The following is a 17,977-nucleotide window of genomic DNA, read 5'->3' on the forward strand; positions in this document are numbered from 1 at the left end:
TACCAACAATCAGATGCCTGTTTTCCCACAGTCTTACGACACAGTATATAATCAAATGCTTTAAATGTTGTCAAAATTATAGGCAAAACCTAACATCTCATAATTTTAATTTATATATATTTTCTTATTATTGATATTATGTTTCATTTCATATGTTTAAAAGCCATTTGCATTTTTCTGAGTTGTCTAGAAACAGCTCTGCTTATTTTTCTATAGGGTTGTTGGCTTTTTCTTATTGATTTTTATTTATTTATTTATTTTTGGTAATGAAATACAATCTTTTTATTTATTTATTTATTAAATTCTTATTGTGTTATGTTAGTCACCATATAGTATTGATGCAGTGTTCCAAGATTCATTGTTTATGTACAACACCCAGAGCTCCATGCAATACAAGCCCTCCTTAATACCCACTACCAGGCTCACCCATTCCCCAACCCTCTCCCCTCTAAAACCCTCAGTTTGTTTCTTGGAGTCCACAGTCTCTTATGGTTCAACTCCCACTTTCTTATTGATTTTTAGAATTTAAGGTATAATAAAGAAATAGTGCTTCGTCAGAGGCATATTTTATCTTCTATTTCATCTTGTCATGTGCATTTTTGTCTTTATTTATGGTACATGTTTCAATGCATACAATTTTTTAAAAGATTTTATCTATTTATTTGACAGAGAAAGACACAGCTAGAGAGGGAACACAAGCAGGGGGCATGGGAGATGTAGAAACAAGCTTCCTGTGGAGCAAGGAGCCTATGCAGGGCTTGATCCCAGGATCCTGGGATCCTGACCTGAGTGGAATGTAGACACTTAGTAACTTAGCCACCCAGGGGCTCCTCAACGCATTCAATTTAAAATTTTACAAGGTCATATTTATTTAATTTTAATGGTTTTTAGGTTTTGTGTATTGCTTAAGAAGGTCTAATCTGTCTAGGATTATTTAAATACATTCCCTAGGTCTTCTAGATCTTTTATAACTGCTTTTAAAAAACCTCGCTTGTGAATGAACTGTGAACAAAACAATCTGATTTCAGAGATATATTATCTGAGTGATTTCAAATTTTTAGCAAATGTTTAAGAAAAATAACTATAGAAATATATGCATGATGGATTAATTTTGATTAAGTCACTTATTACTATAGACTTAGCCAAAATTTGTGTAACATAGAATCACAAGGTAGACAAAGCAAACTTTGGTCAGAATCATGAATGTGGAAAGATGTGGAAACAAAGAAAATACTCCTTAGACCAGATAGAGAGAAAAATTGCATATACAGCTAATGGTAAAAAGATGGTCAGAGATACTGTTGAAAGATGCTCAGTATTTCTCTTTTGTGATGAAGTGTGTTGCATTAAAATTGGGAGAGACAATAAGCATAGAATAGTGGGATTTATGCTATGTTCAAAATTTTCTTCCACACAGAGAAGTTCATCCTGCTGATAGAACTGTTTTCCAGAGATAAAAGATGGGGACTCTCACATTAAATTAAGTGTACATGAAGCATACATGTATTTCTCTCTGTTAAACTCTGAAGGATTTGCCTGTTGGCAGAAGTGACCCATTATGACTTAAACAGATATCCATCTGCAATACATTAAATAAATGAGAGGCTGAAATTACTTAACCCATGCTCATTATATTTGCCAAAACAATAGGATTTGAGAAAAGTGGATGCGGCTCTATTTCCCTAGGAAATTTCAATAACCCATTCATTAGATGAATACAAAACCAATTTTAACGTAATGTAACTGGTAGACAAGAAACTCAGTCTCAGGAATGTGAAGAATGCTGCTTTATTTTCACATGCTCAGTAGTCTCTCTAAAAGACTTTTTTTTCTAAAGGTGTTCAATTGTACATTTTTTTAATCTTTAAATCCATGGTAGCAGTAAGTTGAAAAACTAAAATTTACCTTTATAATTTTGCCTTATCATTTCCAATAAAGATGAAGACCAGAAAATAGGAAGAATGTACTTAGCTCCATGAATGGCTAAAGTGTGCTAAAACTGAAAAAATCATTTTTGAATCTGCAACCCCCTTCTCATTTTTAATAGCCTAATTCCAAACAAGATGTAAGAAAGTGGTCATATCACATATGATCAGCAAGGAATGGGAACGTCAGTGAAGAATATATGCCATAAGAAGTCTTGTTTTGTTGGGGATTGGCAAATTTTTATTTGCCGAAGTTTTATTCAGCAGGTAAAGTGTTTCTTTGCTGTCAGCCTCAGCCTCTTTCATGCTGTCACTTGGACTTTCTTGTGTCATCATGCTACAAATCTCTGTTACTGTTGCTAAATATAAAGTGTTAGTAGCAGTGAAGCCAACCTCTACTAGGACAAAAGCTGCTGAATTAACACCACCTTAAATCATCACATTGTACATATATAAAAACTCAGAGCAAAAGCAGCAATGCTGATTCATAGCCCCAGTTAAGGAATAAGGCCAGGAGATTTAAAATAAAATGCAGTCCCTACAACTTCTTACCTTTGTGACCTCAGAGAAACATCTAAATCTTTTTGATGCTCCGTATCCTCATTTGTTGATTAGGGATACATAACTCATAGGAATATCCAGATAAATAAATTACAAGATATATAAAAATTGCCTAAATTGCTTAATGTATAATATATATTCAACAAATATTATTATTATTTGATTATCTTTCCTTCAATGTTGTGATGTGTACATGTCTAACCCAGTGCCTATCACACAGTGGGTACACAATAAATATTAGTCAAATCTGAAAGATATGAGGTTACCTGTTTTATACTCAAATATTAATGACATAGCAGTTTAATTTATTTGCTTTGGATGAAACAGATTATTTTTTATTCATATTAAGGAGGAATTCTTCTTTTTTTAGGACAAATTTCATTGGATAGTATACCTTAACTCAAATTCATGAGTCACTAACAGGGCATATTCTAGAAATGTAGCTGGGAAGAGATATTACTTAAGATCAAGAGTGCTTTCAAGATCAAGAGTGCTTTCCTTCAACTATCAGATCCCAATGGGAGCCTAAGATCAGAAAGTAGAATCACTGTGACTAGGAATGTAGCCTTTGGATTCAGACTGATTTGGACTCAAGTCCTGGCTCTATCAACTTCTAGCTATGTGACCTTTAGTAAGGCACTTAATATTTCTGAGCTTCTGTTAAAACTCAATACATGTTATTTTTATTACTGTTATTAGTTGAGATACAATATTGTCTTTAACATCACCATTAAATAGAAGAGACAGAAATTAGCAGTATAAGCAACCACCCAAAAATAGATCCAAATGAAAGAACTCTCCAGAATCTTGATAAACTAAATAGAATACATCTCAATTAAAGTACAGATATCAAGCATTATATATCTGCATTTCTGTGTACATATAGACAGAAATCATGGCAAATCCATTTCTTGATAATAACTATAGGTAGAATTTGATCTAGAAATGTGAGGGCATTCCTTTTTTTTTTTTTTTTTTTGGTGGTGGGTTGAGGCAGAGGGAGAGGGAAATAGAAAATCTTAAACAGGTTCCACACCCAGCGTGGAGCCTGATGCAGAGTTCAATATCTCAACCCTGAGATCAGGACCTGAGCTAAAATCAAGAGTCTGATGTTTAATTGAGCCACCCAGGTGCAAGGTGAGGACATTCATAAAAGTGACAACTCCTTTTGGACATTTCTAGTAATTTGAGATTCTTGTACAAATGTAGCAGGACATAATATCCAACAAAAGCACATACCAAAAGAACTCCTTAATTCTGCTCTTGCTGCCTTGGCAAGGTCAGAAGCTAACCATATTTTAAAACACAAATATTTATAATTAAGTGGTCCGAAAGCCAAAGGCCTTTTAGAAAGACCTTATTTAGTAACACTATACAATAAGTCTTAATGCTGTAGAATATAGTACCTATCTGTGCTTTACAAGAAACACTTTTTGAATTTCCTTCTCATTAACCTCTGTATTCTGCCTACCTTTGTGTGAATGTTTTCTTCTCAAAGACGTCAAATTCAAAGGGTTTTTCAAAACTAAACCTTTAGTGTTGATAGTCACAAGATGTGTCAAAACTGGAAAGTATCCTCTCTTCCCTTAGCAAATAAAATGTGAATGAATAGTGAGCTTAAGGGGTAAAATAATAAATAATCTATATTCAGATATTATCACCTTATGAACTTAACCAAAGACAGGTTATCAACTATCATATTTTTCCATTGATCCTATAGAATATTTTAGATTATATTCTTCATTTTGTCTCCAAATACTACTGAATGAATTTTTATCTGTATGTCTAGATGGACACAGCATAGTGATTCAATACAGTTTGTTCTGGATAGGTCTATGAGATAATAGAAGTAACTTTGCCACTCAATCAGCTCTTTAATTTCTGCAAATTAAGTACAAACTATAAGTTATCTTCATTTTACATATTAACCTACATGAAAGTCTTCTCTCTACCAGAGCACATCTCCTGTAGTAATCCCTGAGGCTGGAGACACAGAGGTAAATAAAAATATGACCCTGCCCTAGTGGTTTTCAGAGACTGGTGAAGGAGATAGATTTGTAAACATTTGTAAATATGTAGTAGCAATATGGAAAGTTTTAAAATGGGAATAAGTCTCAAGAACTAAGGAACCCCAGAAGAGGCTTCTTAATCCAATACTTAATTGGATGAAAATTCTTAAAAGATATAAAGAAAGGTGCATTACAGCAAAAAGGACAGGATATGCAAATGTAGATAAGTGAGAAACAAATGGGATGCTCAGGGAACAATAAACTATTCAGGAAGTGGCTGAACTCAGGGCCAGTTTCATGAGTATGTGACTTAAGTAGTTGCCTATGGCCTTCCACTCAGAAGGGTCTCATACTTGATTTAATAACCTGTCATCACCATTTTGAAACTGCTAATCATTTTTTAAAAGGATTTTGCACTGGTCCCACAAATTACAGAGCTTGACCTGGCTCCAGTGAAGGGTAACTATGGGGATAGTGTTGAAAAAAAAGGCTGGAAATATGGTAGGCAAGGGCCCATTCAAGAAGGTTACTGTATGCTCTGCCAAAGAGTTTTGACTTTTTACTACAGACTGATAAAGAATCACTAAAGAATTTTTGGCAAGGAAATGACATAAGATTTTAATATTTTCCAAAGAATCTTCTGAGGACAGCATATTTAGAGAGAATCAGAGGATGGCTGAGGGTGGAGTTTGTTAGAAGAATATTAGAATATAAAGTCAAGAGATAATTGAAAGCTTCATGTAAAACAATAGCAGTGGAGATGGACAAATGATTAGTTCCTAAAATTCACGGAGTTTGGGACAAAATACCAAAACTGACTGAATTTAATTATTATTGTGCAGGTCTGAGTATTCTGTTGATGAGTTACCAACGTTTTTATGAGTAATGAAATAAATACATAACTAATTAACAATTTATTACATATTAATTACATAAAATATATTTTGGCCTTTATTTGACAAAATCATCAGGTTTTATAATCATAAGTTCATATTGGTTGTGTTCTATTGACAGCAATATTAAATAAGACAGGGTGTCTTGAGTCATAGTAACTTTTAGCCAGTTTTTCATTAATTTCAATTTGGAGAAACTTCCCTCAGCTGAGAGTAGTAGTTAGTGGAATTCTCAATGCAATTCTTAAGATTCTTAAGTAATACTTAGATTAAAATATGAACCATTACCTCAGCCTTTCTTGTATAATAAAATTTAGTGATTTAGGAAAACAAACATTTACTACCTCAAGATTTTGTAGTTGAGCAATTTAGTTAGACCATTAGTTCCATGAAAAATGGAATTACAAAATATAGTACCCAGTTTGTTCAATCAACCACAATCACGTACTTCACATATCTTGCACAAACACTGTAATGTTACAATGATAAGGCATTGTGAATACATATTACAAATTTTTTTAAGATTTTATTCTTAAGTAATCTCTTACACACAACCTGGAGCTTGAACTAACAACCCCCAAGATCAAGAAACACATATTCTACTAAGCTAGTGAAGTACTTCCATATTAGAAGATATTTTACCTTTGCTACATAAATCTCCATGACTTATACTATGATTTTTACTATTTTCAATGCAATATTTAAATCTGTAGAATATTACATAATTTCTGCTTTCAAAATCTCCAATGCTCACAAATTATAATTTAACTTTATGGCAGTATATTTGTCCAACTTGTTCAAATGTCTTTCAATAAAATAATATCTCAACCTAAAATGAAGAATAAGTCACTCTGTAGAGGAGTCTTTGTAGAAATTGGCTTGGGCAGTATTTATGTGTGAATATTTTTTTCTTACAGTTCTGCAAACATTTTTCTTTTTTTAATGTGATTATTTTTTCGAATGTCACTTTTATTGCATATTTCTATGCAGTTCCTTTCATTATAGAGTTACTACTTTCCTTATTTAAAATGTTGAATCCTGTTAAATATGAAATAGTCAAACCTATCTGTTTTCTTAAAGCTCCTGTTCATATTATTAGTAACAAGCAACATTATCAGACCAAATAACAGTGAATAGAGTAAATTCAAAATTCATTTCATTTTCCACTAAAGACCACGAGTTGTTCTTCATTTAAAGATCTTTTGTTATTTCACATAATTCTTCTAGTGCATTTTGTATTTGGCCTAAATTAAATGTAATTATTTTAATAGCATTTAGTTGACATATCATCATGTGTCTAAGGATGGTTGTAAGGTCAACATTAATATATATTATCTTAAATTAAGATGATCTATCTTTGGACAGACCCAGAAATTATCATATATAATCTCAATTGTCAAAAAACACCTCTCATTATTATCAGCACAGTTGAGGCCATGTCTCCCAGTAACAATTACAATATATTCAAGATGTATTCTGTACATAGCATGATAAAGCTTCTGTATTTTCAACCCGAATTTTGTCTTGTATGCTTTTTTTAACCAAACTTGTCAGCATCATTAATATAGGGTCACCCTCAAGAATGATTTAAATCCTAGCTTAAAATTGAAAATGGTTTACTTTCCACTCTCTTACAAAATCAAAACCTGTAATTTTATATTAAATGTTATTTATTCAACATAAATTTTCCCTCCTATAATCTAGTTGTGCTCAATAAAATTCACTTTTAAAATTTTACATATGGTTTATTTTTGTTTACTTTTTAATCTACTAAATTAAAAATACCATTTTCAATTTTTCATCCTAGATAGTGACCATTTATTTTATTCATTTGTATCCATTTTATAGGTTTAGACAATAGATTTCAAAATGATATCTAATAAATCTAAATTTCTGTGTTTTTCTATCGCGTGCACAGTTATGCTTTCTTAATTTGGGGCACATATTATTTTAAGAACATCATGACTGTATTCTATATTTGCCTTTACTTGTGTTTATTGAACTATAATTATTGCTGTTTTTTTCATTTTTCCTCTGATCCAGAAGTTGCATGTATGCAAATGACATTTTGTTTCCATTTGACTGCAAATCTGTTTCAGAGTCATAAATACCTTTATTAATCCAAGCTGATCTTACAGGTTGGTTGTAAAATGAGCAGTGACAGTGATAAAATACATAGTTTTTGAATGTAGAATACAAAATCCATTTTCCAGTTATTTTTTCACTTGAAAGAACTTCAGTGCAAAATGAATTATTAACGCTGGCTATGCTCATCCAATTGGTAAAAAATATAGCATTAATTAAAATTTGATTATGCTTTGCTAGAAATATTCTCACGCTGTCATTAGGATATAACAGTCATTTTTCATGACCATAATTCAGGAAACATAGTAAAGATTCAGAGGTTTCATCTTTCAATTTTCTGTATTTCATGAATGCAACTTTTTTTCATTTTTTAACGGGCTGGACATAGTTGCATTTATTGCTTCTGGGTTATGAATTTGAAATAAATAATTTTCTTTTTCTGTTCCACTGTTTTGATCAGTAATTAAATTTCCGTATTAAAAAATCGGGGATTTCTTCTGACCTGTTCAAATTGTGAACTTGATGTGAATAGTATCCTGGCTCAAATTCCTTGTTTTGATGAGGAATTAACTTTACATTAAATAAAGAATATATAATGTCCTGTCCTGTTGATGAATTTTGTGGGGCTTATGCTCAAGAGAAGTCTGCTCACTTTCATTATTTCTATTAAAAAAATTAGACACACAATTTCTTTCTTTTTATATTTGTTTTTTAATGTTCCACTTTTATACTACCTGTTTTTATTATCTGAATATTTCCTTATCTTAAGGATAAAAGGATTAAAAAATACAGTTATATTCAAAAGGTACAAAATTTGAATATATTTTCAGCAAAAATGCAAATTTAACTAAATATAAAAATTAAAAATTAAATTTTTTTACTTGCTTCTAAAATATTCAAAATAATTCATTGAATTTAAAAGATTATGAATTATAATTAATGAATATCAAAGTTAATAGCTTAGTTATTAAAATAAGTCTGGTATTCTTTTATTTAACTTTCTAAAACTCTAAATCTTATTAAATGATAAGCTGTTTGTATTTCTAATATTCATTTGGTGGTTAAAATAAAGAATTGGTATTGTGCTTGATTCACATAGCTACATATATAAATATGTGAATAATGTAAATTATTCAACCGTACAAAATATTTAAGCTGACACATGTGCATACTGTGGGGATCATGAGTACCTCTACAATAACGATTGGAACATGAAGGGAAACAAAAAACATGCATGTTTAGCACTACTAAGAAATGATTCTTTGTTGTACAAGAATCTATGCCATTGATAATACCTGAGAGGAAGGATGTGACAAGTTAATTTACCATTTCACTTATGTTTGTAATTTTGCTGCCTAAATTCTCCTCACACTCCAAAGTGGTGTCCATCTCCAACACTAGTACAATCCATAAACCTTTATGTTATTTGAATGCAGTCATCATTTGGTTCAAGGATATAGTGTACAGGATGTGAAGGAGAATTTCCCTGGGGTCTCAAGAATGCTAGCTCTAAGAGTAGATTTTTGGTTATTAGTTACCTTATGCCAGGGCTGAGCACTGGATTTTGAGTGACAGAATGAATATTTTCATGTATTCTTTACTAGATTTATTTTCATGTTTTGAATATGTATGAGGCTCTGTAGCATAGATCCCAATATCTAAGTATAGCACAAATGTGCCAAAGTGAAAAAAAGGTATTTACAGGATAAAAATGACAAAATCTTATGACTCAGACATTAGGAGTGAAAAACACATTGGAAATGATTTCCAGATACTTGGTTTATGTTCCTGGATGAATTATGGTCTCATTAATCAAGATACAGAAGATAGAACAAGTTTTAGGTAAAGACAGTGATTTTTAATATTTAATATTTTGAGGAAGAGATGACTCTGATATCAGGGTAGAAGTAACCAATTTGCTGTTAGAAGTACAGTATAATGTTCATAAAATTTAGACTTTGATCAAAGAAATATCTTAGCTAGTCAGAGCTGGAAACGACAATAGAGACGATACTGGCTGATAAATTTGGGTGGTATTTTTTCCATACATTATTACTTAAATATTAAATTAGAAGAATAACATGAGCCATGCACTTAACAATATATGAATGTGACAGTATAACATAGGAATCTGTGTGTTACAGTTCAAATAGTAAAAAATATATTTATCCAACTTTATATAGTAATCTATGCTTTCCCAATTTTACTTCTACACATTAGGCAAATCAACTAGCTTCTGTGAACCTGATTCTTCATCTAAAACAATAAAGTTAATAAGTACCTTCGAGTTTAGACTATTTTTGCTTGAGAATAATAGAGAACACTGGCCCTAATAGCTTGTTGATTGCATGATATGTATTATAGGACATAACAAAAAATCCAGAGATAGGGTGGTTCTAGGATTAGTTCATTCAATGGCTTGGTGACTCCATGAAATACCAAGTTTCTTGCTAAAGTTTTACTCTACCATTTTAAGCATTTAAGTTTAGGCCTCCTTATGAGAGCAAGAGAGTTGTAGCACTTCAAGAATCTGGTACAGACATGGAAATATCCATAAGAACAAGAATACAATCCCATTTCTTGCATTTATCTGTTTTCTTTTTATTTGATTGCCAAGGAATGTTTTCCAGAATGCTCCCAAACAGACCGTCTCAGCTGTCACTGATCAGAAGTTCATCATATGCCTGTAACTAGACTAATTATGGACCAGAACAATTACATCACTAATCTTGCATAGACATTGCCCTTCATCCCCTGGATTAAGAAAAACACTGACTTCCTTTAAATATAAAAGCTCAATAAATAAATAAATATAAAAGCTCAATGAGAAAAGAGACACCTAAACAAAAATTAGGGTTCTGTTAGAGAGATGGAAGGGGAAGCCTGGATATTGGTTGGATATGTAGTCATAGATGTCTACTATAATGTTTTGGAACATTTTTGGAGTATTAAATGAGGCAAAATTTATTAACATATTTGGCATATAATGACAACCAAATTACTTTAAGATTGTGAAAACAGAATTAATGTTCATTAGAAAAGTAGCTGAAGATTTCTCTAACATCATCATCCAAAATGATTATGGGGGGCACCTGGGTGGCTCAGTCAGTTGAGTGTTGAACTCTTTTTTTTTTTTGAAATAAATTTTATTTTTTTTTTCAGTGTTCCAAAATTCATTGTTTATGCACCACACCCAGTGTTCCTTGATCTCAACTCAGGTCTTGATCTCCAGGTTGTGATTTCAAGTCCTGCATTGGGTTCCACACTGGGTATGGAGCCTACTTTAAAAAAAAAATTGATTATGGGAGTAGCATCATACCAGGTACAAAGAGGGTTTGTGTAATGTGGAGTATACACAACAATTAATCTGACTAAGCTTCACTCTTGCTTTTAGATATTCCCAGTGTCTGGATGCTATGATGGAAAACATCATTCAATAAGCCAAATACAAAATAAGCTGTTCCTGAGACAAATTTGTTGCATCTCACTATATGTCTTAAGCAAGTCAGTATTCATGGGCTACTGACATGTATATGTGTGCATTAAGACCATTTTATCATTGATTCATCCATATTTTCCCATCATTCATTTGTTTAAAAAAACACATAAAATCAATGTATATACTGCTCAAAAAAAATTGTTTCATGCAAATGAACAAGAAAGTCACTGAGTTTCAGTGATGTTCAGGTCATATGAGGGCACTGTAGTAGTTCAGAAAAGTAATATTAAGCAAAACTTTCCTCCCATAGCTGAGGCTGGTAAAAATTCTCACAAGCTCTAACTTGGATACATAATACATTGTATATTTTGACTCTTTAGATTAGACAAACACCAGAGAAGCAAGGAAAAAGGAGGAAAACCCATAGATTTTCTGAATTTTCTGTGTTGACTGATTTGAATAAGAACACAAGTACAAAAGGAAGAATTTTACAACTTCAACCTAAAACTTACACCATTCAGTTTCTGCATTAATGAAATTAAATTCAAATAACTGTTTACATGACACTTGCAGAGGACTAGGGGTTTGGATTAGAATGTAAGCGCATATATGTAAATATATAAATAAATATATGTATATTACATTAATAATAACTTTATATATTACACTATTAAAGTATTATTTATATGATTAACTTCTATACTCAAAGAATACAATCTCTCTTCTGTGGTGGTCAAAAAGTTCTGATCTGACTCTAGAAACAAAAGATGCCAAAACATCTCCTCAGATTTAAGTTGCAAATGGAATTCAATGTTCTTTATACTTGAGAGTGTTTTGTAACAACAAAAAGCTTTAACATCACTGTTGGTAAATACACACACACACACACACACACATACATATATACATACTTTTCTTAAAACCCTATCCATAAACCTGATCTGAAACAACAGTCATCTCTAAATCATGTAGGCTAACAATGATGACATCTCCTGTGTATCCTGGGAAAATTCCAATAAAGTTTAGTTTTCTGGAAAACAGCTTGCTTTTGCATTTTCCAATATTCTGGAAAAGTGAAAAAAGTGAAGTGTTTCTGGGTGAGTCCACTTTGTAAAAATAGATAATAGTTTTCATAATGTGCTAGCGGAATTAAATTTAATTGGTATGGTATGGTTATTTATTGGTGTTCTGTGGTTAAATGTTAATAAAAACCAGATATGAATCCCATAGAAGTCTTAAGGATTTGGTGAGATAATATAAGTTAAAATATCTAGAATAAATCTACTATAGAGTAAATGCTCAATACATTTTTTTCTCCCTTTCAAGGTCACTTAAATTAGGAAGGGTTTATTTTACTCTATTATTAATGATTATTTAACCACTGTGATGGAACAAAAATTTAGAAGGTTATGATCTAAAATTTAAAGAGTTACAAAACAAAAGCCAAGGCAATTTTTGGAAGACCAAAATGCATGTTTTTTTTTCTCCACATGTTTCTTATTCACTTTCCAGCAATAGTAAAGGTATTTTTTTTTTGAGTGAACAAACCTCTTGCAGAGTTGACTCTGACTTATCTTCCTTAGGAGGCAAATTCTTTCCTTTTTTGCTAGCCTGGGATATGTCAGGGGCATTCCAAACCAGCTGGCATTAAAACTAAATCCACCTGGGAAAAATAAGAAACTCTACCTTTCTCTGCTAGATGGGAAGCTACGCAGTGAGCACAGAGCAAAAATATCTAACCTGTTTTCCCAATTTTAGGAAATGAGGATTTGAAGCATTTCTTCGTTCCTCCATTTAATGCTTATTATAAACTCCAAGAGACAAAAAGATACCCTCAGATTAATTATTTGAGCTTTCAAGACTTTTGTAAATATAAGCCCCTTCCACTCCATAATATCAGAGAAGAAATTTCATCCCTGACCTTGAAAGCAGTACAAAATTGGCCTCACCAACCATCTATAACCCAGGCAGGCATACTTTGAATCCACAAAGGTGACAAATAACTTCCAATATATCAAATTAGTTCATTGGCTTGCCTGTAATTTTCTTTTCATATTCTTGTAGAGAATATGCCACATTTAAAATTAATATTTTTGAACAGCTTGCATCATTCACACAGATGCCTTGGTAAGAATAATTAAATATATTCTCAGTGGGTGGATTTCTTTCTCTTTCCCTTCTCCTTCTGTGAAACATCTGTGGGTGATACTTCTAAATAAATAGGGCTAGCTAGTTCACAAACATAAGATGAAAGTCCTCTGTGCCATATTATATATGCTCAGCTGTAATGCTTTTGTTTATTTGTAAAATACGCCACATGGTAAGTGATTGACTTATGATGATTTCAGGGTAGGAAATAATGAAATTGTCCCAGCAAAGTAATTTGAGAATACAGTAATTAGAACAATAGGACCAATCCCTGGTCAAGCCAGTGTAACATTTGACTTAACCCAGAGGTCTATAGATGCTAGCTTATTGTTCTTTGTTAATACTTCTTTCCAAAAAAATGATCCTGCAACCAGTAATTACAGCTTTTAAAACTTTACTATTTTGGAGGCTCTTGGGTGGCTCAGTAGGTTGGAGACTCTGCCTTCGGCTCGGGTTGTGATCTCAGAGTCCTGGGATCGAGCTCTCCCTGCCCCCCTGCCCGCCTCTCTGCTTACTTGTGATCTCTGTCAAATAAATAAATAAAATCTTTAAAAAAATAAATAAAACTTTACTATTCTTTTCAAACACATAATAATCTCCACTCCTTACTGTTATCTACACAACTCCTTACCATCTAGAAACACTTCATGGTTCAGTTGAAGTCCCATCTCTTCCAGGATGCTTTCCCTGATTACTTTAGCTCACATTACTCTCTGTTCTTTTTGACACCCATTACACCAATAATTTAAGCCTTGACTTTGTTTTTTAGTATCACCTCATGCCTTGTGGTATTGGCTTATACTGATTCATGAATTGTTCAGTACTTATTAATGTGTATTTATCTTGTCTTTTCACATATGGTGTAAGTAGCTCAAAGACAAGGTTCATATTATATGCTTATTTCTGTCCTACAGCACAGGGGACCATTGATCAGGACCATGCCTGTGGTGTTCCCTTAGTAAATTTGTGCTAAATAGATATGGAATAAATCTCATGTTGTCAGATGTAAAGAATGTTTAATTGTTCAGGTTTTTATACAATCTAATGTTTTAGCTGATAACAAAATCATATGATCATCTCAATAGATGTAGAAAAAAACTTTGATACCATTCAACATCTGTTCATGATAAAAACTTTTAACAAAGTGAGTTTAAAGGGAACATACCTTAACATAATAAAGGGTCTTATTTTGTGATAACTTTTCAATTTCCTCTCAGCAATAATATGGATGCAAAGTCTAATTTTTAATTGCCAGAGACTATTTTACCATTTACTAATCCAGATGTTAGAAAGAAGTGTTGACACTGGAAAGCTTGGAATACATGTTTCTGCATAAAAATTTAAATTTAAAATAAGGGGGAAATATGTGACAATATACTATGTGGTGATGGTGAACCACAAGAAAGAAAAAAAAAATCTCTTCACAGATCCTTTGTCTTCTCTTTATTTTCTCCTGGAAATTTAGGGAAATGCTTTGTGGGTATATACAAATCAAAGACCTGATTATCATTGGCATTTCCTGTTCATGTTAAATTTTAACTAACAAAGTTACCTTCCCCTTTCCACTGCATATTAATCTATATAATTCTTCAGTTACAGTAGAAGTGATCTATCCAAAATTTCCTAGGAGTGCATAATACCAGATAGCAGACCATCTGCTGTACCTTTCTTCAAAAGTGGTCCACAGGATCTTTGCATGTTTGTAAGCTAGACTATCCTATGAGGAAGCATTTCAGATGTTTTAATAAGTAAGCTCCTTTGGGGCATCTCTAATGTAGACGTAACTTAGTAAACTCAGATCTATAGCAAATGGTGCCGGGATAAGTTCTCACAATATAAGAATCCACCATGAAGGTAAAATACAAATTATTGTGTCATATTCCCTTAACTGTATTTGGGGTTAGTTAATGTAGAGAAAACTGCCAGGATGTGGTGGAAGGCAATGTTGGATCACTTATAAAAAAAATTGATAGAGTTGTTTCTCCCTTTTTATTATTTTTGTATTCCACAAAGGAGAATACATCCTCCCCCCTTTTTTAATATTCTCATCTCTACTTTAAAATCTCAGGGTGAGAAAGGAGAACCTTGTATGTCAAGATCTTCCTTTCTCCCTCCACTCCTCTTCCCCTCTCTCCCTTCTTCCTTCCTTCCTTCCTTCAGTCTTTTCTCTCTCTCTCTCTTTCTTTCTTTCTCTCAGCATAGTTAATATACGGTGTTCTATTAATTACTATAGAGAACAAAGTGATGGTTACCAGAAGGGAGGCGGTGTGGGGGATGGGTTAAGGAGCGATGATGGGGATTAAGGAGTGCTCTTGTGGAAAGCACTTGTTCATGTACAGAATTGTTGAATCAGTATAGTGTACACCTGAAACTAACAGAGCAGAATCTGTTTATTTGGTTTCTCTCTTTTTTTCCATTCTTCGTTTGTTTTATTTCTTAAATTACATATATGAGTGAAAAATCATATGGATTTTTTTTTCTTTGACTTATTTTTTTCTTAACATTATACTTTCTAGGTCCATCCATGTTGTCATAAATAGCAAGATTCCATTCTTTTTCTATGGCTAAGTAATATTCCATTGTATTTATATGTGTGTGTGTATATATACACACACTACATACTATATATATGCACATACATGTGTATATATTAATCTATACAATATATACATATTATATATAGTATATATAATGATGTATGTGTATATGTTATTATTATATATAAAATATATATGTGCATATACATATAAAATGTATGGTATTGAAAAATGTGTGTTTATACACACACACACACACATCTGGCTATACACACACACACACACATACATGAGGGAGAGTATCTAATTATCTAATTTATCTGTTTTCCCAATCTTGGGAAATGAGGATTTGAAGCATTTCTTCTTTCCTCCATTTAATGCTTATTATAAACGCCAAGAGACAAGAAGCTACTCTCAAATCAATTACTTGAGCTTTCAGGACTTTTAGAAATATAGCCCTTTCCACTCCATAATATCAGAGAAGAAATTCCATCCCTAATCTTGAAAGCACTACGAAATTGACCTCACCAATCACCCATAACCCAGGCAGGCATACTTTGAATCCACAAAGGTGACAAATAATTTCCATTTTATTCAGTTATTTCATCGGCCTGCCTGTAATTTTCTTTTTATATACTTCTAGAAAATATGACACATTTTAAGTTAATATATACATACACACCACATCTTCTTTATCCATTCATCTATCGATGGACACTTGGGTTGCTTCCATAATTTAGCTGTTATAACTAATGCTGCAATAAAGATAAGGGTGCATATATTCTTTCAAATTTGTGGTTCTGTATTCTTTGGGTCTTTATACACCTAACTGTACACAGACTATTAAAGTATTCTATCATTTCACTTTGATTTCTCTAACATATAATTTATTGCTAAAACAGATTTTGCTGTTATCAAACTGAAAACATCCATGGAGAAAAAGGGTAACAATTCATATTCCACATTTAAATTACTATTATTAATTTGAAAAAAAAATCTTAATTCAGGAAACACTATAGAAATACTAAATCAGAGTAGTGTTTTTGGACTAAAGAAAATGTTTCTTTACACAAATTAGTAATTACATTCAATATATTAGAGAACTTCAAAAATAATTAACTTCATGAAAATTAATATATAATAAGGAAAGTATGGATCACTTCATCGTTACCCTGAGTATATTATGGTCGTTATCTTTGTTATCAGGCAGGATCAATAAAGGATATGACTACAATACCCTGAAATTCTAAAATTCCAAGATCTAGTATTGAAATGCAGAGGAAAAGAGAAATGCATAATAAAAGGAAGATTTTTTTTTAAACTCCCAGATATTTGGAGCTAATAGATCTTATGTACTTTTGAGGCTTACATAAAATATACAATATGATAAGTTCATCACTATTAAATATATTGCTAATTATTTACTATTTTTTGAGTTAAATGAAGTAGATCAAATGTCTTAGAATCAAGATATTGGGAGACTAAGAAAAAGGTACTAGTTAATAGTGAGGAAATAAACATTTCAATATAAAAATCAATGGAAGAAAAACAATAAAATAAAAACCAATAGATGTATATGAACTTCTAAAAATGAATAACTCAAAAAGACATGCTTAACTCTTAGAGAATTTCACTGAAAAGTACCGCCCCAAATAACAATTTATTGGAAAATGACATTCAACACAAACAAACAAAAACAAAAAATGGAAAGAAATTGCTGGTGTTGCAGATACATCAAACATTCAGGGAATGTCAAAGACCTAAAGTCTATTGAATGCATGTATTGTGTCCTAAAATAAAGTTTAGGTTAGTTAAATTCAACTTTAATACTGGTATAATATATTATAGAGCTATATACAGATGCATGTACACATACATCTACAAATTATACAAGATTGGGGAATGAAAGTAATTAATGGTGGCCAGTTAACAAATGATTAACTAGGTTGATATTACCCACAGGTGATCAAGATGTTTTTGCCAAGTCAAAATAATAACTATAAATCTATTAAATATAATTGCAAAGAAACAGAACATGGAAACTTCAACACATACAAAGATGAAATCAACAGACACAAAGAAATCAGAGTGAAAGCAAAACTTCACTAAGCAGAATTTTAGAACAGAAAATTTCTTTTATAAAGAATAACTTGCACTTTTTCCATTTGCCATATTTTCAAAGGCTTTTCTAAAACTCTTGTATCATTTGACCCTCACAAGAATCCTGCGAGATAGGCAGGGGGACAATCATTACATTTGTTAAACATAATTTATATATACAAAAAGATAAAAAAAAGTTGATTTTTTAAATGAGCAAACTTACAATAAAAAGCACAGTATAAATAAAAGCAAAATTTGGGAAACAGATAATCATGGGTTC

The sequence above is a fragment of the Lontra canadensis genome, unplaced genomic scaffold (genome assembly GCF_010015895.1).
Source record: "Lontra canadensis isolate GAN:19392208 unplaced genomic scaffold, GSC_riverotter_1.0 scaffold114, whole genome shotgun sequence".
Classification (NCBI taxonomy): domain Eukaryota; kingdom Metazoa; phylum Chordata; class Mammalia; order Carnivora; family Mustelidae; genus Lontra; species Lontra canadensis.